Source organism: Salmo salar, chromosome 11 (genome assembly GCF_965601325.2).
Source record: "Salmo salar chromosome 11, fSalSal1, whole genome shotgun sequence".
Taxonomy (NCBI): domain Eukaryota; kingdom Metazoa; phylum Chordata; class Actinopteri; order Salmoniformes; family Salmonidae; genus Salmo; species Salmo salar.
Genome location: NC_138301.1, coordinates 111,883,774 through 111,908,474, shown reverse-complemented (window position 1 = coordinate 111,908,474; position 24,701 = coordinate 111,883,774). Strand labels below are relative to the sequence as shown.

The window sequence follows — 24,701 nt, the reverse complement described above, 5'->3', positions numbered from 1 at the left end:
GCATACCGCCCCAATAGATCCATAGATGAAGCAATCTTACTTGCACTCCACACTGCCCTTTCCCACCTGGACAAAAGGAACACCTATGTGAGAATGCTGTTCATTGAGTACAGCTCAGCGTTCAACACCATAGTGCCCACAAAGCTCATCACTAAGCTAAGGGCCTTGGGACTAAACACCTCCCTCTGCAACTGGATCCTGGACTTCTTGATTGGCCGCCCCCCAGGTGGTAAGGGTAGGCAACAACACAACTGCCACGCTGATCCTCAACACGGGGGCCCCTCAAGGGTGTGTGCTTAGTTCCCGCCTGTACTTCCTGGTCAGCCACAACTGCGTGGCCAACCATGACCCCAAAACCATCATTAAGTTTGCTGACGACACAACAGTGGTAGGCCTGATAAACGATAAGACAGCCTATAGGGAGGAGATCAGAGACCTGGCAGTGTAGAGCCAGGACTACAACCTCTCCCTCAACGTGCGCATGGCAAATGAGCTGATCGTGGACTACAGGAAAAGGAGGGCCGAACATGCCCTCATTCACATCGATGGAGCTGTAGTGGAGCGGGTCAAAAGCTTCAAGTTCCTTGGTGTCCACATCGCCAACAAACTATCATGGTCCAAATACACCAAGGCAGTTGTGAAGAGGGCACAACAACACCTATTCCCCCTCAGGAGACTGAAAAGATTTGGCATGGGTACCCAGTTCCTCAAAAAGTTCTACAGCTGCACCATCAAGATCCTCCTGACTAGTTGCATCATCACCTGGTATGGCAACTGCTCGGCGTTCAACGGTAAGGTGATACAGAGGATAGTGCTTACGGCCCAGTACATCACTGGGGCCAAGCTTCCTGCCATCCAGGACCTCTATACTAGGCCCAAAAAACTTGTCAAAGAGTCCAGCCACTCAAGTCAAAGACTGTTTTCTCTGCTACCGCACAGCAAGCGGTACCAGAGCACCAAGTCTATGACCAAAAGGTTCTTTAACAGCTTCCACCCCCAAGGCGTAATACTACTGAACAATTAATCAAATGGCTACCGGGGATAATTGCATTGACCCTCCACCCATTTTTTTTTACTGCTGCTGCTACTTGCTGTTTATTATCACTTTACTCCTACCTACAGTGCCTTGCGAAAGTATTCGGCCCCCTTGAACTTTTCGACCTTTTGCCACATTTCAGGCTTCAAACATAAAGATATAAAACTGTAATTTTTTGTGAAGAATCAACAACAAGTGGGACACAATTATGAAGTGGAACGAAATTTATTGGATATTTCAAACTTTTTAACAAATAAAAAACGGAAAAATTGGGCGTGCAAAATTATTCAGCCCCCTTAAGTTAATACTTTGTAGCGCCACCTTTTGCTGCGATTACAGCTGTAAGTTGCTTGGGGTATGTCTCTACCAGTTTTGCACACCGAGAGACTGAAATTTTTGCCCATTCCTCCTTGCAAAACAGCTCGAGCTCAGTGAGGTTGGATGGAGAGCGTTTGTGAACAGCAGTTTTCAGTTCTTTCCACAGATTCTCGATTGGATTCAGGTCTGGACTTTGACTTGGCCATTCTAACACCTGGATATGTTTATTTGTGAACCATTCCATTGTAGATTTTGCTTTATGTTTTGGATCATTGTCTTGTTGGAAGACAAATCTCCGTCCCAGTCTCAGGTCTTTTGCAGACTGCATCAGGTTTTCTTCCAGAATGGTCCTGTATTTGGCTCCATCCATCTTCCCATCAATTTTAACCATCTTTCCTGCCCCTGCTGAAGAAAAGCAGGCCCAAACCATGATGCTGCCACCACCATGTTTGACAGTGGGGATGGTATGTTCAGGGTGATGAGCTGTGTTGCTTTTACGCCAAACATAACGTTTTGCATTGTTGCCAAAAAGTTCGATTTTGGTTTCATCTGACCAGAGCACCTTCTTCCACATGTTTGGTGTGTCTCCCAGGTGGCTAGTGGCAAACTTTAAACGACACTTTTTATGGATATCTTTAAGAAATGGCTTTCTTCTTGCCACTCTTCCATAAAGGCCAGATTTGTGCAGTATACGACTGATTGTTGTCCTATGGACAGAGTCTCCCACCTCAGCTGTAGATCTCTGCAGTTCATCCAGAGTCATCATGGGCCTCTTGGCTGCATCTCTGATCAGTCTTCTCCTTGTATGAGCTGAAAGTTTAGAGGGACGGCCGGGTCTTCGTAGATTTGCAGTGGTCTGATACTCCTTCCATTTCAATATTATCACTTGCACAGTGCTCCTTGGGATGTTTAAAGGTTGGGAAATCTTTTTGTATCCAAATCCGGCTTTAAACTTCTCCACAACAGTATCTCGGACCTGCCTGGTGTATTCCTTGTTCTTCATGATGCTCTCTGCACTTTAAACGGACCTTTGAGACTATCACAGAGCAGGTGCATTTATACGGAGACTTGATTACACACAGGTGGATTCTATTTATCATCATTAGTCATTTAGGTCAACATTGGATCATTCAGAGATCCTCACTGAACTTCTGGAGAGAGTTTGCTGCACTGAAAGTAAAGGGGCTGAATAATTTTGCACGGCTAATTTTTCAGTTTTTTATTTGTTAAAAAAGTTTGAAATATCCAATAAATTTCGTTCCACTTCATGATTGTGTCCCACTTGTTGTTGATTCTTCACAAAAAAATACAGTTTTATATCTTTATGTTTGAAGTCTGAAATGTGGCAAAAGGTCGAAAAGTTCAAGGGGGCCGAATACTTTCGCAAGGCACTGTACATGTACATATTACCTCAATTACGTCGACTAACCTGTGCTCCTGCACATTGACTCGGTACTGGTACCCCCTGTATATAGCCTCGTTATTGTTATTTTATTGTGTTACTTTATTAATTATTTTCTTAAAACTGTATTGTTGGTTAAGGGCTTGTAAGTAAGCATTTCACAGTAAGGTCTACACCTGTTTTGTCTGGCGCATGTGACAAATAACGTTTGATTTGATTTGACTGGTAAATTGTTTTTGAGAAAAAAGCAAGCTACTCTGAATGCTTATGTTGATATATCCATCATCTTTGACGGGAGGAATCAGTTAGAAACAATGTGTGTAGAGGAAGATATGAATAATAAAAACCCATTTTGAATAATTATTCCAGTCTTCCCTGTGTGGTAACAGATGAACATTGGAGAGCAATGTAATGACAGAACTCTGATCTCTGTGGCTGGCTGGCTGGCTGGCTGGCTGAGGTTTATGGCCCCTCAGTCTGCTAATTAACCACCTTAACAGGCCTTTAATAGCTGGCCCTGACCTGCCCTCTGTCACTGAGCTGCTGAGTAATCCATGCACAGCCCTACCACACACAGTCATATTTGAGGAACGGAGGTTATATCTACATCTACGGTAATTATTAACTGACCCAATAACCAACCCCTCTAATTTCCATGATCTTCTTCCTACAACTTTTCACTGACCGTTGTGTCTTTGTCTGCTGCTACAGATACCACTGAACAATATTATTGTTATAATCACCATGAAATGGCTATGAAGTAAATGAGACTGCTTCATGCTGAACCAGTCCTTCACATGTCAGTTGTTCAGTTTGTCTTTCACTCCTTACATCATTATTCCTGCTTTAGCAGGTGATTCTAAGAAGAGTCCGGTTTACCTGAGAACATACTTCTGTTTTACTGTTGACATGCTACTGGTGGACTGCCCCACTGGCTAATACAATGGTAACAATGGACCTCATTGCAATCTTACAGGACTACCCAAAAGCTATCTTTTGTTATTTGTTTCATTAGTCCATTGTTGATATAGTCCCAAAATGTTTTGCATGTTAGCAATCAAGATATATAACTTAAAAAATACAGAAATACAGCCAGTATGAATCATATGATGCATCATATTATGCTGCACGTTGCATCATATGAGGACTCATTTTGGGACTATATCAACAATGGACTAATGAAACAAGTACCAAAAGTTAGTTTTTGGTAGAGTTATCCTTTAAAGCCTCTAGTGAGAATTCCATTGTGCTAGGTGAGAATTGTAACACCAGGTTTTGAAATGTTTTGAATACATTGGGAATCCCCCATATGTTTCTGCTGCTTAGGAGGGATTCGATTTGAATAGGGCATTTCTTGCAATAAGATGTGACCGATTCTGTGCTGCAGAAGAAACGTTGTCAAATAAATGTAGCCGTTTTTCCCTGTACGTATTCTGTTTTATTTCAGAAAGCCACAATCTTGGCACAGGGTTACATATTTGAGACTAGATGTTAATGATATTAACCTGCCGTCAACTTCACCATAAGCAGCCCGAGTGGTTGTATGACAAAAAAGATGGGGCCGATTGCTTCTGTGTCGATTACAGACAACTGAACAGTTGTGGACAATCTCTGTTGTGCCCAGTCAATCTACACAGGGGATACAGGCAAATTGAAGTAGATCCATCCATCCAGTATAGAGAAGACAGCTTTAAGGCTACTAGTTCTGTGTGATGCCGTTTGGTCTCAAGAACGCACCTGCCTCATTTTAGTGATTGATGAATAAATTACTATGAGGGCTAAAAGACTGTCAATTATTCTGCACAGCTGAATGTTTATTTAATGCTGTACCCCGCTCAAAGAAAATAATTTGTCAATTTCCATTATCAGTACTGCTGTACATACATCTACATAGAGAGTGAGTATACACCCAGCACCTATAAGTCAGTGGCGATTTTAGCATGTAAATCTCAATGGGGCAAACTCAACAAAACATTTTTTTATGCATGCCAGCAAAGCCTCTACACAACACAACACTAAACATTACATTAATTTAACTATAACATGGACAAACGGTGTCCACAAACCGTTAGGGCCTACATAAAGCTGTCCCAACAGCAGAGCTTTCTTTTCAGCACCATGGAGTGAATCCTTACCACCGCTGTGACAGTCAGTCTCATACAAACTTGAACCCAGACGCAGAGAAACACAGCAGGCAGAGGTGAGGATAAATCCAGAACATTTACTGAAGCTTACACAGCAAAACAACAAAGCACTGGCACATGAATCACTAAACAAAACAAGAGACCTGAGCAACCGGCCTAGTCCACAAAGGACCTAAATAGTCATACACCAAGTGAACCCAATAAGCCCAATCAGGCTCACCTGGACACTAGAAAACATAAGCGTGCCCTCCAGTGGCACCCGCAGGGAGTACACCCCCAAGATGATCTCTGACCTGTGACAGGACCCCCCCTCAAGGAACGGCTCCCGACGTTCCACCAGGGGTAGCAGAACTATGACGGAAGTCCCGAATGAGTCCGGGGTCCAAAATGTCCCGGACCGGAACCTAGGAACGTTCCTCAGAGCCGTAACCCTCCCAGTCCACAAGATACTGAGTCCCCCACTGGATCTGACGGCTGGAGAGGATGCGTCGCACTGTGTAGCCTGGCTGTCCCGCTATCATGCGAGGTGCATGTGGAGGCCGAGTGGCCGGAATCAGAGGACTGAACACCACAGACTTGAGTCTGGAGATGTGGAAGGTGGGATGGACCCTCATGGACCGGGGAAGACGAAGGCGATAGGCCACAGGATTGATGCGCCGTAGAACATTGAATGGCCCAACGTACTGGGGAGCATAGAGGCAGATCCCTAGTGGACAATCTCTGGTTAGTCCATCTGGCTTGGATGCAGGAGGGGACTCGGGCGGGGATGACGGTTGGCCTGTCATTGAACCCAAGCAGAGGACCTCAGGAGCGCTGACCGAGCCCTCTTCCAGGTATGGCGGCAACGAGAGATGAGGCGTCGAGTGGAAGGAACCGTCACTTTGATCTCCGGATATGGGAACAGGGGGGGCTGGTAACCGTACAACACCTGGAAAGGCAATAGGCCAGTGGAGGAACACTAGAGAGTGTTGTGTGAGTACTACACCCAGGGCAGATGCTGACTCCAAGTGGTGGGGTTGGCGGACACACAGCACCGTAAAGCGGTCTCCAGATCCTGATTCACCAGCTCAGTTTGACCATTGGACTGATGGAGATAACCCAAAGACAGACTGGCTGATGACCCCAAAAGAGTACAGAATGCCCTCCAAAATCTGGAGACAAACTGAGGGCCCAGGTCGGAGACTATGTCCAGAGGAAGTCCGTGAAGGCGGAAAATGTGCTGAATGACTAGCTGAGCAGTCTAACAGGCAGATGGCAGCTTAGGTAGTGGAATGAAATGTGCCGCCTTGGAAAAGCGGTCCACAATGACCAGGATGACCGTGTGTCCCTCTGATGATGGAAGGCCCATGATAAAGTCCATAGAGAGAGATGGGACCAGGATTGAAAAGGTGTAGGCAGAGGATGAAGAAGCCCCAGAGGCTGCTGATGAGGAGTCTTGTTCCGTGCTCAGGTCGGACAAGCAGCCACAAAGGTTCGAGTGTCCGCCTCCGCCGAGGGCCCATTAAAACCTCCTCCTCAAAAACTCCAGCGCTCGCTGCCCTCCCGGATGAGAGGTGAGATGCGACGAGTGAGCCCACTGAAGTACCTTGGACCGTGCCCCAAGAGGAACAAAAAGTCTGTTAGGTGGACAGCTGTCTGGAACTGCTTCCCTACCTTGCGCCTCCCACACTACAGTCTCTATACCCCAGGACACTGGCGCGAGGATGAGTGACCTGAGGATGATGGATTCAAGCTGCCGATCCTCACTGGAGCAGAGGAACTGGTGAGAAAGGGCATCTGGCTTCACGTTCTTAGACCCGGGATGGTACGATAATATGAACCTGAACCGAGTGAAGAAAAGAGCACAACAAGCCTGTCGGGGATTGAGGCGCTTAGCATCCTGGATGTAGGCCAGGTTCTTGTGGTCCGTCCAAACCGTGAAGGGATGTTCCGAGCCCTCCAAGCAGTGCCGCCACTCCTCCAAAGCCAGTTTGACCACAAGAAGGTCCCTATTGCTGACATCATAGTTCCTCTCTGCTGGAGTGAGACGCCATGGAGAAGAAGGCACAGGGATGAAGCTTTTGGTCTTTTGCCGAGTGCTGAGACAGAACCGCACCCACACCCACGTCAGAGGCATCCACCTCCACCACGAAGGGAAGAGAAGGATCCGCATGAACGAGAATGGGTGCAGAAGAAAACCGACATTTCAGGTCCTGGAACGCCCTCTCCACAGCAAGGGTCCAACATACATGTCCAGCCGAGCCCTTGGTGAGTGTTGTCAATGGTGCCGCAAAAGCACTAAAGTCTCTCACAAATCTCCGGTAGAAATGAGCAAAACCCAAAAAAGGTTGAACTTGCTTGACCGTGCTGAGCCGCGGCCAGTTGACCACCGCTCCTACCTTTTGGGAGTCCATCTGTACAAAGCCCTGAGACATGATGTACCCCAGGAAGAAGATCTGAGGAACGTGAAACTCACACTTTTCGGCCTTCACAAACAAGTGATGAGCGAGGAGTCGTTGAAGAACCTGACGGACATGTTGGACGTGTTCAACCATGGACTTGGAGAAGATGAGGATGTCATCCAGGTACACAAACACGAACTGGCGAAGGAAGTCGCGCATCACATCATTAACCAGGGCCTGGAAAACAGCTGGAGCATTAGAAAGTCCAAACGGCATGACCCGGTACTCATAATGTCCATTGGGAGTGTTGGACGCTGTCTTCCACTCGTCTCCCTGTCTGATGCGCACCAGATTGTACGCGTTCCGTAAATCCAATTTAGAGAAAACCGTAGCTCCCTGAAGTCTCTCAAAAGCTGATGACATAAGAGGAAGGGGGTAACAGTTCTTGATGGTAATGTTATTTAGCCCCCGGTAATCGATACAGGGACATAATCCCCCATCCTTCTTCCCAACAAAGACAAAACCTGCTCCTGCAGGTGAAGTGGATGGCCAAATAGAATCAGCCGCCAGCGCCTCTTTAATATAACTGTTCATGGCTGCAGTCTCTGGACCTGAGAGAGAATACAGCCCTCCTCTCGGAGGAGTAGTGCCTGACAGGAGGTTGATGGTGGCACAATCGTAGGCCCTGTGAGGAGGTAGTTTGCTGGCCCTTTGTTTGCTGAAGACCTGACCCAAATCCCAGTAATCCCGAGGTACGCAGGAAAGATCAGGCTTGTCATTCCCAGCCCGAGGAACAAGAGGATCGGAAGTCTCCAGATGAGCAGGCTGGAAAGGTGTGGAGAGAGTTGCTGACAGGTGAACTGGCATGAAGGATTCCATCCCAGAACTCTTCACGAAGGCCAGTCAATTTGGGGATTATGGGTGGAAAGCCACAGATGTCCAAGAACCAGAGGAAGCTCAGGAGAGTCCACCAGATGTAACTGGATAAGCTCCACATGATCATCCAGAACTCGTAGCTGACTAGGCATGGTGATTTGCTTTACCTTCCCAGACCCTAGGGGTTTCCTATCCAGTGCAGTGACTGACAACGGAGTGTCCAGCTTGGTGAGGGCAGCCTCTGTTGGCGAGCTAGTGTGCGGTCCAGAAAACAGCCGGTAGCCCCAGAGTCTATGAAAGCAGGAATGTCCAACTGCCCATTGTCCCACCGCAGGTTGGCCGGAAGCACGGTGCGTACCGTGTTGGCAACAATAAACTGTATCCGTCTTGCCAGTATTCTCCCATCTACTGACACGTCATCCCGTTTCCCGTCAGCTCGATACAGGAGGCACGGAAATGTCCAGACTGTCCACAGTGACGACATTGTTGCTCGTTAATCCTGCGCCTTCTCTCCAGAGCGGAAAGTCTGGTGCTTTCCAATTGCATCGGCTCCTCTGACGGATATGAAGGAGTACCGTAGCCAACTTGAGGACCCTGACGGGATATGGAACAAGCAGGCCCACATACGGCAAGGAAGTGCCTCTATATTCCAACCGCTCTCAGCAGCGAGCGTCCGAAAATCAATGGCATAATCCACAACACTCTGGCTGTCCTGCCGAAGAGCAATGAGTCTTTGAGCAGCATTCCTGCCACTGATGTGGTGATCAAACACCCTCCTCATCTCCTGGGTGAAGCTTTGCCAATTGAAACAAATGTCTGCTTGCTGCTCCCATTTGGCCGTGGCCCAGGCCAGAGCCCGTCCTGAGAGCAAGGAGATGACATATGCCACTTGGGCACGCTCGGTGGGAAACGTTGATGCCTGCAGCTCGAAGACCAGCGAACATTGGAGCAGGAACCCACGACACCTCCCAGGATGCCCTCATTGTGCTCCGGTGCCGGGAGATGAGGCTCCCGAGGGCTGGTAGAAAATGGAGGGTTAGGAACCACCACAGTTGCAGCAACCGTTGCTCCCATCTGTCCATTCTACAGAGTGAACACAAGAGTTCCTAAATCCTCTGATAATGTCTTAAGCCGCGCCTCATGGCGACCAATCACAGTTCATTGGTGAGTGAGAGCAGACCGTAAGTGATGGAGCTCGGAGTGTCCCTCGGACGACGGAGAAATCTCTGCTGGATCCATTTTAGGCTCAGGTCTACTGTGACAGTCAGTCTCATACAAACTTGAACCCAGCCGCAGAGAAACACAGCAGGGAGAGGTGAGGATAAATCCAGAACATTTACTGAAGCTTACACAGCAAAACAACAAAGCACTGGCACATGAATCACTAAACAAAACAAGAGACCTGAGCAACCGGCCTAGTCCACAGAGGACTTAAATAGTCATACACAAGGTGAACCCAATGAGCCCAATCAGGCTCACCTGGACACTAGAAAACATAAGGGTGCCCTCCATTTGCAACCTCAGGGAGTACACCCCAAGGTGACCTCTGACCTGTGACAACCGCTATACCTGGCTATCAGCAGAGCCTTGTCTGGTAGCGAAACAGTTCATTCAGCCTCATTTACTGCCTTTTTAAAAAGCATAGTTGACATGGCTGACTTGCTTAAACGAATGTGGTTTCTACTGACAATTGAGATGTAAAAACTATGGCATAAGGGGACGACGAGCGGATAAGAGGCAATCCGTAACTTCGATTAAGACATTAATGAGCGAGCTAGGACGGACATAGTCAATATAACTATTTGTTCAACAATTTTGAAATGTACAGTGACAGAATTCAGAACACGGGCCGTTCTTACAGTATTCTCCCTGTACACCAAGTCAGAGCTGTAGGATAAATAAAGGGGGCATATAAGCAGACAATGAAAGCTCTTACAATATTCAATGATTACATTTCTCTAAAACAGGCTATAGGCTACATGTGCACCACCAAGTCAGAACAGTAGGCTAAGTTATGGGACCAAATTATTAGGGTGAGGCACATAGTCTACTAACAGCTTACTACACAACATACCCTTAGTATTGCTTTTTTAGCTACAGTATACATATCTCCCTGGCATATTACATAATTTATGCAGCAGCATACAAGACACCTTGTTGTGCTGTGCTTACTTGAACTGGAAGTTGGCGCGGCAGTCCTTGAGGGCAAATTTTGTCATTAAACTTTGTCATCAAAGTCTGGCATTCTCTGGATTTATGGTGCTTTCAAGTCTCCTGGGAATTCTGAAAAAAACAAGGTTGAATTATGACGTCAGTGATCTTCAGGTCGGAGCTGTAGAAAGAGGCTCAAGTTCCTGATTTGGAATTCCGAGTTGGATGACCGTTCCAAATGTATTTTCCCAGTCGGACCTAGTTTTTCCCCGAGTTCCCAGTTGTCTTGAACTCACTGAAGTCTGAGATTTCCCAGTTCAGAATTTCCAGTTGTCTTGAACACGGCAGAAGTCATGCTTCATTGACAGCGTGGCCAATGTATTCAAACTTTTCTGGCCAATGGTGTTGAATGTTTATCCTTTTAAGCTTGGAAACGAGACCCTACACACCCACTCCACTGAATAGCAGGCTAGTGATTGCTTTGCAACGACTGCAGTTAGCCACTGATTCCTTCCAAACCACTCATTGTTGAATTTGTGATTTCCAACTTGTTGTGTAATGTTTGTGTCCAATGGCCGATGAGCACTGATACGTTTTAACTATAATTTGTCTTCATATGACAAGGATTGAAAAGGATTTAACAGTAGATTGTCGATGGGATTCGCGATGATGACTGTTTGTCTAGCTTGCTAGCTAAGATTTTGAAAGTATGATGTTGACACGATCAGTTCAATGATCAGCCAAATTTCAAATTCACAAATACACATTTACAAACGAAACACCACATTTTCTTACCTTACAAAAATAAATTGAACTATATTTTAAGACAATTAAATGCTCTACTAACAAAAAAGCTGTTAGAATTATAAGTATATGTACGGTGTATATACAGTATTTCTATATATATATTTTTGGGGGCAAAATAAATTAATGACGGGTCGCCACTGCTTTAAGTACATTGACATGTTAGTCATTTAGCAGGCGCTCTTATCCAGAGGGACTTACAGTTGATGCATTCATCTTAAGATAGCTAGGTGAGTCAACCACATATCACAGTTATAGTAAGTGCATTTCTTCTCAATTGATGGGTTGCTTGTTTAGCAACAAAACAACACATGCCCAACTATAGGGCAAAACAGACAGGGTTGGCTTAGACTGTTGGCAACATGTCAACTGTATTTAGTCTACAATGTTTATTGTTGTCTCTCAAATACATGGCGCTGAAGAGGATGGCTGACATTTTACATGCTCCTGACCAACTGTGCTATTTTGTTATTCTTTTTTGCATTGTTTGTAACTTATCTTTTACTTATTTTGTACATAATGTTGCTGCTACCGTCTCTTATGACCGAAAATATCTTCTGGACATCAGAACAGCGATTACTCACCACAAACTGGAAGAAGCTTATTCTTTTAACAAGTTAATGATTTACTGCTTTCTCGGGAACAGGCCCAAATCCCTGTTATTTGCGTGAAGAAAAGACGGAGGAAAAGAGGCCGCAGGTCGGGCTGCCTGCTGAGAATCCGTAGGCGAGCAAGTAAACTCCCACTGCCATCTGTTCTACTTGCTAACATGCAATCATTGGAAAATAAAATGTGTGACCTACGATTACGATTATTCTACGAACAGGACATTAAAAACTGTAATTTCTTATGTTTCACCGAGTCGTGGTTGAAAGACGACACGGATAATGTAGAGCTGGCAGGATCTTCCATGTACCGGCAGAAGAAGCTATGTCTGGTAAGACGAGGGATGGGGATGTGTGTCTTTTTGTCAATAACAGCTGGTGCACGATGTCTAACATTAAGGAAGTCTAAAGTTATTGTTCGCCTGATGTAGAGTACGTTATGATAAACTGTATACCACACTATCTACCAAGAGAGTTCTCATCTATGTTATTCGTAGCCATCTATTTACCACCACAGACCGATGATGGCACGAAGACCACATTCAACCAACTCTATAAGCCCATTAGCAAACAAGAAAATGCTCATCCAGAAGCGGCGCTCCTAGTGGCCGGGGACTTTAATACAGGAAAACTTAAATCAGTTTTACAACATTTTTACCAGCATGTCACATGTGCAACCAGAGGAAAAAAAACTCTAGATCACCTTTACTCCATACACAGAGATGCACACAAAGCTCTCCCCCGCCCTCCATTTGGCAAATCTGACCATAATTCTATCCTCCTGATTCCTGCTTACAAGCAAAAACTAAAGCAAGAAGTACCAGTGACTCGCTCAATACAGAAGTGGTCAGATGACGTGAATACTACGCTACAGGACTGTTTTGCTAGCACAGACTGGAATATGTTCCGGGATTCATCCAGTGGCATTGAGGAGTATACCGCCTCAGTAATCGGCTTCATCATCAAGTGCATCAACGACGTCATCCCCACAGTGACCGTATGTACAAATCCCAACCAGAAGCCATGGATTACAGGCAACATCCGCATTGAGCTAAAGGCTAGAGCTGCCGCTTTAAAGGAGAGGGACACTAATCCAGACGCTTATAAGAAATCCCGCTATGCCCTCAGACGAACCATCAAACAAGCAAAGCGTCAATACAGGATTAAGATTGAATCCTACTACACCGGCTCTGATTGAAAACTATTACGGATTGCAAAGGGAAACCCAGACGCGGGCTACCCAGTGATGCGAGCCTACCAGACAAGCTAAATGTCTATTATGCTCACCTCGAGGCAAGCAACACTGTAGCATGCATGAGAGCACCAGCTGTTCTGGATGACTGTGTGATAACGCTCTCAGTAGCCGATGTGAGCAAGACCTTTAAACAGGTCAACATTCACAAAGCCGCTGGGCCAGATGGATTACCAGGACATATACTTAAATCATGCGCGGACCAACTGGCAAGTGTCTTCACTGACATTTTCAACCTCTCCCTGACCGAGTCTGTAATACCTACGTTTCAAGCAGACCACCATAGTCCCTGTGCCCAGGGAAGCGAAGGTAACCTGCCTAAATGATTACCACCCCGTAGCACTCATGTCGGTAGCAATGAAGTGCTTTGAAAGGCTGGTCATGGCTCACATCAACAGCATCCTCCCGCATACCCTAGACCCACTCCAATTCGCATACCGCCCAAACAGATCCACAGATGACACAATCTCAATCGTACTCCACACTGCCCTTTCCCACCTGGACAAAAGGAACACCTATGGGTGAATGCGGTTCATTGACTACAGCTCAGCATTCAACACCACAGTGCCCACAAAGTTCATCACTAAGCTAAGAACCCTGGGACTAAACACCTCCCTCTGCAACTGGATCCTAAACTTCCTGACGGGCCACCCCCAGGTGGTAAGGGTAGGCAACAACAGCCGATCCTCAACACTGGAGCCCCCCAGGAGTGTGTATTTAGTCCCCTCCTGTACTCCCTGTTCACCCACGACTGCGTGGCCAAACACGACTCCACCACCATCATTAAGTTTGCTGAAAACACAACAGTGGTAGGCCTGATCACCGACAATGATGAGACAGCCTATAGGGAGGAGGTCAGAGAACTGGAAGTGTGGTTCCAGGACAACAACCGCACCCTCAATGTGAACAAGACACAGGAGCTGATCGTGGACTACAGGAAAAGGCAGGCCGAACAGGCCCCCATTAACATCGACGGGGCTTTAGTGGAGCAGGTCGAGAGTTTCAAGTTCCTTGGTGTCCACATCACCAACAAACTATTATGGTCCAAACACACCAAGATAGTCGTGAAGAGGGCACGACAAAACCTTCCCCACCCCCCCTAGGAGACTGAAAAGATTTGGCATGGGTCCCCAGATCCTCAAAAAGTTCTACAGCTGCACCATTGAGAGCATCCTGACCGGTTGCATCACCGCCTGGTATGGCAACTGCTGGTAAGGTGCTTCAGATGGTAGTGCGCACGGCCCAGTACATCACTGGGGCCAAGCTTCCTGCCATCCAGGACCTATATAATAGGCGGTGTAAGAGGAAAGCCCATAAAATTGTCAAGGACTCCAGTCACCGAAGTCGTTGACTGTTTCCTCTGCTACTGCACGACAAGCGGTACCGGAGCGTCAAGTCTAGGACCAAAAGGCTCTTTAACAGCTTCTACCCCAAGCCATAAGACTGCTGAACAATGAATCAAATGGCCTCCGGACTATTTACATTGACACCCACCCCCCTTCCATTTGTTTTGTACATTGCTGCTACTGCTGCTGCTGCATCTCGCTGTTAATTATCTGTGCATAGTCACTTCACCGCTATCGACATGTACAAATTCCCTCAACTAACCTGTATCCCCGCACACTGACTCGATACCGGTACCCCTGTATATAGCCTCGTTGTTGTTATGTTATTGTGTTACTTTTTACTATTATTTTTTATTACTTTAGTTGATTTGGTAAATATTTACTTAACTCTTCTTGAACTGCACTGTTGTTTAAGGGCTTGTAAGTAAGCAGCCACGGTAAGGTCTACACTTGTATTCGGCGAATGTGACAAATAAAGTTTGATTTCATTTGATATCATTACAGTTGTTGGTTAGCCAGCTTGCAAATTTTCGGCATATTGGGATTGGCTTGAAATCACTCAAAACGCCTCAAAACAAGACATTGTATCAAAAACAAGATGAAACAAGCTAAAACAAGTCACTTACGATTCCCCACGTCAGTTTCTTGTCATTGCTGGTAGCCATCTGGCCATCCAGAATCACAACAACACATGGACTTCTGCCCCATTTAAGCGTGAGCATCGTTTATGTGATGTCAGCTAACCCATCTATGAAGTAGCTCTCAGCCAAGTCTGAGCTAGTAAGGGAAAGACAAGTGCTAGTAGACAGGAGAGGTTTGGGAGTGTCTGTCTCCCTGATAACTCTGGTCTCATTAGCAGGTGACAGGGACAATATGCTAGCTGTGAGACAACAAGCATCAGCTTGGCCAGGCAGGGGCAGGGACAGAGACGACCCAAAGCGAATGTGAAAGTCAGGTGCTAATCCACTGATTATTTTATGACTACGTGAGAGAAACATACCTGGAGGAGTTGAGATGCAATATAAGTTAATCATTTTTAAACTCAGGTTACAAGCAAGAAGGGAATACTTTTCACACTGTCACAGCAGTTAAAATCTTCATATTGCACGTTCTCAGGGTTTTATAAAGCTACGATGTGTAAATATTTCTGTAAACTTCAAGGGCAAATAAGAAAACACTTTAATGGTTTAATAAATAATTCCTTAAATACAGATAAGTCTGACTCATCTATTGGGAAAAACTGAAATAGCCAGGTCATATTTCTTCACTGTTATATGTTAGACTATAGGTAATGATTAACTTCCGTCATTTAGCAGACACTCTTATCCAGAGCAATTAGGGTTAAGTACCTTGCTCAAGGGCACATCAACAGATTTTTCACATAATAGGCTCAGGGATTTGAACCAGCAATCTTTTGATTACTGGTCTAACACCCTTAACCGCTAAGCTACCTGCCGTCATCCCAGTTAATTTCACCACTGCATTTTATTTCACAGACATGTATTCTACTACACATTTTTATTATTGGTTGTCATTGAGTAAATGAAAGTCAACTACATCTCATATGTTCAGCTAAGCATTGGAATGATCAAACCAACTGGGGAATCAAAAGAGAACTAAACGGACCAGCAACAACATTTGATGAAGTGTTAAATCCTAACGATGCTGTATTTCCTAACGATGCTGCATTATAATATTGAGTTACAGTTGATAGCGCAGGCTCAGTGTTTCCCATGGAAGGCCCATGGCTCCTGTGTCACTGTTCCTGTGTCACTTCCCCATTGGAACCAGTGGCTGTTCAAATGCAGAGATCAAAGAACTTCCTAGCCCTTGATGGCAGGATGACCTGTCTGTGCTCTGTCCCCTTCTATCCCTTTTCTCCACCCACTTACCTCAGAACTGGAGGGTAACGCACCCCAAGGGAAACAACACCAAGACAATACACCACTGTATTTCAGGGTGCATATAGTATTAAACTACTAGTAGACCACCAAGAAAAATGTGCTGTCTGATATAAATATTTGACTTCCTAACCTTTGGTCCAATAGCATAATGTTATACAATTGTGCAATGACAGTTTTACATGAGTATGAATAGGCCACACTTCCACTATTGTGTAGTTTATATCACTTTAAGTTTGAATGTATATTTTATTGAGTCCAGTAATTATAGGTCTAATAATTAAAATAATACAAAAAGCCTTAGAGGCTGGTTTATACTTGGTCTAACAACATGTCTGTTCCCAGAGCTGGCTCAGTTGGCAGAGCATGGCACTTGCAATGCCAGGGTTGTGGGTTTGAATCTCATGGGGGACCAGTATAAACAAAATATGAAATTGTATGCTCTCGCTACTGTAAATCATTCTGGATAAAAGCGTCTACTAAATGTTAAAATGTCTGTTGCCAGGCGGCAGGTAGCCTAGCAGTTAAGACCGTTGGGCCAGTAACTGAAAGGTTTCTGGTTTGAATCCCTGAGCTGACTAGGTGAAACATCTGTTGGTGCCCTTGAGCAAGGCACCCTATAGGAGTGTCTGCTAAAATGTAAACGTGTGTAAACCAGGCTTAAATCTAAAGCCTATACAGTAGTCTATAGATTAAGTAAGGTTCATGGCATTTATAGTCAGCTGTAATATGGCCACCTCCTGGGATGAGAAGAAAACGTCTCAGTGGTTATAGCTATATATATGGCAAACTCAGAATGTAACAGGGTATTGCAAGGAAGGGTAGGTATCTGTTATAATGTGTATTTAGACTTACCCTGTATATAGTATTCTTACTTACTTTCTCGTGTTCTTATTTTTCTTTCTCTTGTTTTTGTTCTAACTTGCTATTTTTTGTACTACTTTGTTATTGATTACTGGATTGCTGGGTTTAGAGCTTGCAAGAAAGGCATTTAACTGTACTTGTGCAAAAATGTCATGATTATGATTAAATAACACAACCATCGGCTGTTAATATCATGTCACCGTGCTAGGTTGCTAGTTTTTTATTTATTTATACAACTTAGTTAACAGGTTGAGTTTTGTCTACAATGTTTATACAATGTTGATATATTGTTTTAATAATATTGGTTTGTAGTCGTATCCACCACCAGTAACTAATGGCACCAGTGGATTTCATTCCTCTAATCTTTCAACATTCTTGTACAACAAACATTATTCAGAAACCATGCCACAATATCGTAAAGTAAAATGGGGGCTGCAAATATTTAAAACATGTATTACAATGTATCTCCAGGATGTTATTTGTTTTATTGTTGTCGCATTCACAAGGACATGTTTTTATTTTTTATCCAGTGGTCCTACAAAATAATACAATAGGACTGTATGCCTTACAACCCATTTAGCTAACATGATTTCAGTGTTTACATGAGGCATAATTCCAAAACAAATTTCCATATACATGAAGGTATTAAAAATGCACCTTTTAAGAGACCAATGACATCACACAGCCAGCATTTGTGACAGGCTGACAAATCAGTCTGACTATAGAGAATCACCGACAGTGGGGGGATTATCTTGGTGTTTATGGATTTATGGCAGATGAATATGCTTGGCTATGAGTTCAGTAGTGGCTGGGGGGTATCAGGGGCTGTCACAACATTTCCAGATTTAGGTTACCTCTCGATGTGTAAAGAGAGCTGTAAAAAGCCATTCATATTGTATAGTAGTCGTTATGGTTCATTGTAGGTTATCATAACATGTAATGCTGGTTAAGGAATTCTATTTGGATCTACAGGAGCGCTGAACAGTACATTGCTAAACTGACAAAAAAAATAGATATATAATTTAAACATCCATATTCAGTCCTAATATTTATTTATTTTTAAATTAAAAGGGAACATTTTCTGTTTGGTGTAAAGATCTTTCCTAATCACTTTCCTAGGTTAAGAACAAAATGTATGTTAAGGAGATAAACCTACCATGTATGGTAATCACTGTTCTCTAAAAAAGGAACAGTAGGTTCCAACAGTGACCAACAATAATCGTGTGCTTTCTTTAGCGGTTTTCAAATCGTATTACCGTTTACACCGTACAATTTAAATGTACTAAGATTTGAGATGTGATGTGCTTTGTTTTTCTGCGGCTAATGTCAAATTGTGATGTTGCGTCATAATGGCAATAGAGTTTATCAGACTGCAATGATAATATAATATATATGTGAAGTGTTGGTCCCATGTTTCATGAGCTGAAATAAAAGATCCTAAAAATGTTCCAAATGCACAAACAGCTTATTTCTCTCAAGTTTTGTACACAAATTTGTTTACATCCCTGTTAGAGAGCATTTCTCCTTTCCCAAGATAATCCACCCACCTGACAGGTGTGGCATATCAAGAAGTTGATTAAACAGCATCATCATTATACAGGTGCACCTTCTGCTGGGGGACAATTGTCATGTCCTGACCATAGAGAGCCCTTGGTTCTCTATGGTGTAGTAGGTCAGGGCGTGACTAGGGGGTGTTCTAGTTCAATATTTCTATGTTGGTGTTTTGTATGGTTCCAATTAGAGGCAGCTGGTAATCGTTGCCTCTAATTGGGGATCATATTTAGGTAGCCATTTTTCCCACCTGTGTTTGTGGGATATTGTTTGTGTTGTTGCTTGTGTCACCATGGTGTGTTACTAGTTTATGGTTTTTGTTAAAGAAGTTTCACTTTCAATAAATATGTGGAACTATATGCACGCTGCGCTTTGGTCCCGTCCTTTTGAAGAACGTGACAACAATAAAAGGCCTCTCTCTAAAATGTGCAGTTTTGTCACACAACACAATGCCACAGATGTCTCAAGTTTTGAGGGAGCGTGCAATTGGCATGTAGACTGCAGAAATGTCCACCAGAGCTGTTGCCAGAGAATTGAGTGTTCATTTCTCCACCATAAGCAGCCTCCAACGTCGTTTTAGAGAATTTGGCAATTCGTCCAGCTGGCCTCACAACCGCAGATCATGTGTAACCACACAAACCCAGGTCCTCCACATCCGGCTTCTTCACTTGCGGGATCGTCTGAGACCAGCATCTCAGACAGCTGATGAAACTGAGGAGTAATTCTGTCTGAAATAAGGTCAGTTTCTGGGGAAAACCTCATTCTGATTGTCTGGGCCTGGCTCTCCAGTGCGCCTACGCCCTCCCAGTCCCACCCATGGCTGCGCCACTGACCAGTCATGTGAACTTCATATATTAGGGCCTAATGAATTGATTTAAATTAACTGATTTCCTTATATGAACTGTAATTCAGTAAAATCTTTGAAATTATTGCATGTTGCGTTTATATTTTTGTTTAAATGAAGTAAAAGATGCAGAATTTTTGCCATGTTCATTCAGTCGGTCTTTGTCACCTGTCAGTTGAATCATTAACTAAAGCCAGGCCATAAAGCTATAGTTTATGGAAAGTTTAATCATGGTGGGTGGGTTGTAAAGATTGGGCCTATTATTGCCCTCAGCCAGTACCCATTGCATGGTCTTACCTTTGACACAATTAGCATGTGTTCCCTCACCTTTCACCTCTGAACCTACAAACCTGGAAGGCAGGTAGCCGGAGGTTGTTGTTGTTTTGCATTTTTGTTTAATGTATGTTGGAATATAACTGCCTGGGAATATAATGCTTCATTAGGTAGTGTTAAAGGTTGTGCAACACATCTTTACTGTCCAGATATGCTAATTTGGCCTTCTACCTGCAGCATTTGCATCGTTCCAAGAATGTGAATGTACTGAGTGTCTTCTTCTGGCCATGTGGGTAAGGCTACGTGACAGATGCAGGCATCTCTTGGGTGTCCAATGAGGTTTAATTGGTTGTCATGTGACTGTAAGAGGAAGTGGGCGAGTTCTAGGTCCATTTCCTTCTTAGACGAATCAGCTTTTACATTATGTTACAAAGCAGACAGTCTAAATGGTAACAATCCAAATATAAATATCCTTATTCATTGCTTTGGACATAATTAGTTCATTTTTATATCATACCAAAAATGATATATTAAAATGGAGTACTGAGTGCTTATTTACCAAAACACTAGCCAGTTCAGTAGTTATTTTATAGTGCATATATTTAGAAAAATATTTATAAACTATTTTTCATCTTCATACATTTCCTGAGATTTGGAACTTACAAAGACCTTAGCTATTTCTACAGCATTACCTGCACCCTATTAGATCATCATTTATTTATGTGCAGAATACACATACGTCCTTTATTACACAAGTCTATTGAAGATCAAGGGAAATACTTTGGAAATACCTTAATGTTTTTTTATACCAATTTTAGAATAAAATATTTGGATAAAGTGTTATGAAATTAGTAAATTGACTTTTATTATTACAATTGATGTGAACTAGTTAAGCTACTAATTATTTACATAGTTATTTCATGAAAAAAATAACCTGCAAATATCATTAACTATCCAAACTAACAAATTTTAGTTCAAAATAAATCTAAATATGTACTTTACTACATTTAGAAGATAAAAAAAGTTCTCTTCTCAAAACGTACTTTGTAATAAGTCCGTGTACCTATTACCTAAGATCAGCAATGAAAATCAATTTGCGATTAGAGCCATTGCTACACTGCTAAATGCACTTTGTGTGCCAAATCGTAACTTACATTGCGGAAGTGACTATATACTGTAGATAGGTGATATTTTGCTAGTGTTTTCTTCAGGATTACCGATAGCAATGGTATGAATTAATGAAAATTGTCTAAGATGAGGTTTAAAAACAATCAACATTTACTAAGCTGACATTGCAATTCATACAGTACAAATATAACAATTATATGTATGCATATGTAGTTTATTTGACACAGAAAAAAACTTGTAGTAAGTATATTTACATTATTCATTCTAACATCACTTGTAATGAAACTGGACTGATGATTTGAACAATGTAATGAGTGTAGTATGTAGTGCCAGGGCTCTCCAACCCTGTTCCTGGAGAGCTAGCTAACCTCCTGTAGGTTTTCACTCCAACCCCTGTTGTAACTAACCTGATTATCAACCAGCTAATTATTAGAATCAGGTGTACAAAGTTAGATTTGGAGTGAAATCCTACAGGATGGAAGCTATCCAGGAACAGGGTTGGAGTTAAAACCTACAGGACAGTAGCTCTCCAGGAACAGGGTTGGAGATAAAACCTACAGGAGGGTAGCTCTCCAGGAACAGAGAGCCCTGGTTATATTATTTATTTATCTAGGAAAGTCAGTTAACAAATTCTTATTTACAATGACGGCCCACCCCGGACAACGCTGGGCCAATTGTGCACCACCCTGTGGGACTCCCAATTACAGCTGGTTGTGATACAGCCTGGAATCAAACCAGGGTCTGTAGTGACGCCTCTAGCACTGAGATACAGTGCCTAAGACCGCTGTGCCACTCAAGAGTCCTTTATCTGGACATTTTGAAGAAAAACATACATTAGACAATAATAACCAGAACAGTTTGAAATTGAATAATTTACAGTCGTCCCAGCAGCGTCCATCTATTTTGAAACAACTATTGATGTAATGACAGTAATCCTGTGATGTTTCTCCTCACCACTAGTTACCCTGTTTCTTTATCATACTGCAATGCTTCCACCTAGTGGTCCAGTCTGATAAGGAAGTCATGTGACTATGGGTATGATACAATATCAAAATACAGGTGAAATAATTCCCTATATGTCGCTTCTCTAGGCTCTACGACTATACAACAAAAATACATCTATCACAGAAATACAACATAATGAATTGTAAAAAATGATCAGTAATTATGGTGCGTAGTTGCATACTTCACATTGAAAAACAAATCGATGCTATTGAAATGTAATGCCATTAAAACATTGTTCTTCATACATAGATATCATTCAACTCCAGTGATAGTCTTCTCTTTCTCTGGCTGGAAGCAGGTGCAATAGGTCTGCAGAATTCTGCGGTAAGACAATTTCAACATCTTACAAAATATACATTCATAATCATAAAGCGGTGTTGAAATAAAATACTTGTTACTGTACACAAACTATGATGAAGTGACGACGACTGTGATATGTGGTTGTCTCACCAACTACCTTAAGATGAATGCACTAACTTTAAGTCTTAACTATCACTTAATAAACTGTGATGGAAATGTACTGTGTGAAATTCTCTGCTGTGAGTTACCGTAATGGGAGGTGTCTTGGTCCAGGTGGATTGTGGTCTCCTCCTGAGGACATTTGTTGCATAAATTCCCGCGCATCTCAATGTAGTTGTTCTCCTCCACATCTAAACACACAACAGTGCAGTTTGAGAAATGGAATGTCCCATGTGAATTTTCCATAGAAATGTTTCATGTGAATTTTCTATAGAAATACAACAAAACTGCATAAAGTAGATACTTACATTCAGTCTGACTTTTACCTTTTTTCTTTTTCTGACACCTCATCTTCAAATTTAGAATGGCGACGGCCAGTGTCGTCATTGCAAATGCAAAGAGCCCAAATGCAGCCACCGCTGATGTGCGACCTTTTCCCAAAACAAATGCCACAGTTTAATTCTAAATATATTCATGAATCTTAAAAAAGGTACTTTGTTCTGTAGTACCCTGTCCCCTGACTCATATGTGTGCCTTCAAAGCTTGGTTCAATACATTCTGTCCTACCCAATTAAAGGACAAGTAATGGGCAGGTCTACTGTACTGTCCAGAGAGAACGGTTATGGACCAATAGTATGCAGAAAGTCCATGAGGAGTTACTGTACCTCTGCATGTCGGGACAACTGGACTGAAGCCTTCTTCACTTATTTCGTTCATTGCCACACAGGTCAGGTTTCCAGGCGTATAGCTGCCTAGGAATAGAACAGGACCTGAGCTCAGGGTCTGATTGGACCCTGTCCAGGCATATGGCTGCTCGGTCCAGTTCATCACAACTCTGTCTCCTTTATCAACAGAGCAGGTCAGAACAACTCTCCCATCAAAAGTACAGGAGGTTCTCACCTTTGGTTTGGAGACGGGTTCTGAAATGTAAATCAATCATGTCACACATATATACACTCACACAGTGCAAAGTCAATCAACAAGCTGCAACAGAGAATATTATTTTCAGTCAAAATGAAGCAAATACATTAATGGACAATAAATGAACGAAAGCCAAAATATATAAAAAAAACTCATATTCTTACTTTAAAGGGGCAATTTGCAAGTTCTTACATCGATTTTTGGACTTAAATTAATGACATACCCATTGATTCTTGAAGAATATTACTTATAAATGCCTCATGAGCTTAGTTCAACTGTTGTACCCCACCAGAACCCAAAATAAGCCTGTTTTACTCCATTGTTTATAGACAATGTGATTGTAAACAAACTGTGTAGCTTCAAAACATTGTTAAAAATTTTTTGATATTGTGCATCCATAACTTAGTCTGAATTTGAGAGTGGATACATTTACAGCCCCATCCCTCAGCTGTTTACCAAAACAATGGCTGGGTGTACACCATTATTGTTTGAATTGCAGATTGCCCGTTTAATCAACATAGATGTGTATGCTTGTGCTAAAACTTCCCTGACAAATTGAAAAATTGTTTTAGATTATAGCAGATGTCTAAATTTGCAGTAATTTCAAACAACTCACCTAGAATACTGAGCTCAATGTGCTGCTCGGATAGAAAATCTCCATTGTCACTGTATTGTTGCACAGTATAATTTCCACTGTCTCTTTTCAGTCCTTCATTAAACTTCAGTGAACCATTTAGAAAGATCTCACACCTATCCGTTAAATTAACAAGCGTACCATTTTTAGCTATTAACATATCTGTATCAACATGTTTCCATCTTACGTCAGAGATCTTGGTGTGTAAGTGCATTTTAGGGTGAAGGAATATGGAGTTTCCTACTCGTCCAACTACTCTGATGTCTTCTGCAACAACTGAAAATAAAGCATTTCAATGCTTTAAAATAGATGAGCAAAAAACTATTGTTTAAAATATTTTTTGACTTATCAAGAAAAACTATTCAGCCTACTTACCATATCTTATGTAGAGGTGAAGAAGCAACATCCACATTGGAAGCCCACCAGTAGATGTTAAAGCTCTCAGAGTATGGGTTGAGGACATGTTTGTAAACAAGAAAGTTTGGCAAGAAATGAATGTGTAGTTGTCATTACGCTCAGACAATTCTGTTTCCTGCTATGGGGAAATGGCCCTCTAGTCATGAAACCACAGCATATGGGTTTAAACATTCTACAAGTTTCACTCACTGAAGAGAGAAATGTAAAAAACGATTTTGTGCTTACAAGTAGCCACAGTGTATACAATGTCAACTCACCTCCATGTCCTACTCATGTTTTCACTTAAAAAAATATACAAATGATTTCGCCTTTACTTAACGAGGTAGGCTTTTTGAGAACAAGTTCTCATTTACAACCGCTACCTGGCCAAGATAAAGCAAAGCAGTGCG

At 42.9% G+C, this 24,701-nt stretch overlaps 1 long non-coding RNA gene across 1 annotated transcript; it reads right to left on the bottom strand.

Moving 5' to 3' along the window:
* Positions 1–21,092: 21,092 nt before the first annotated feature.
* On the bottom strand, positions 21,093–24,440 carry LOC123725202 (uncharacterized). Its single transcript, XR_014379474.1, has 5 exons — positions 24,271–24,440; positions 23,006–24,171; positions 22,649–22,771; positions 22,430–22,531; positions 21,093–22,200 (listed from the first exon to the last, which is right to left on the bottom strand). It is a non-coding gene; the product is annotated as an uncharacterized LOC123725202 (long non-coding RNA).
* Positions 24,441–24,701: the final 261 nt, after the last annotated feature.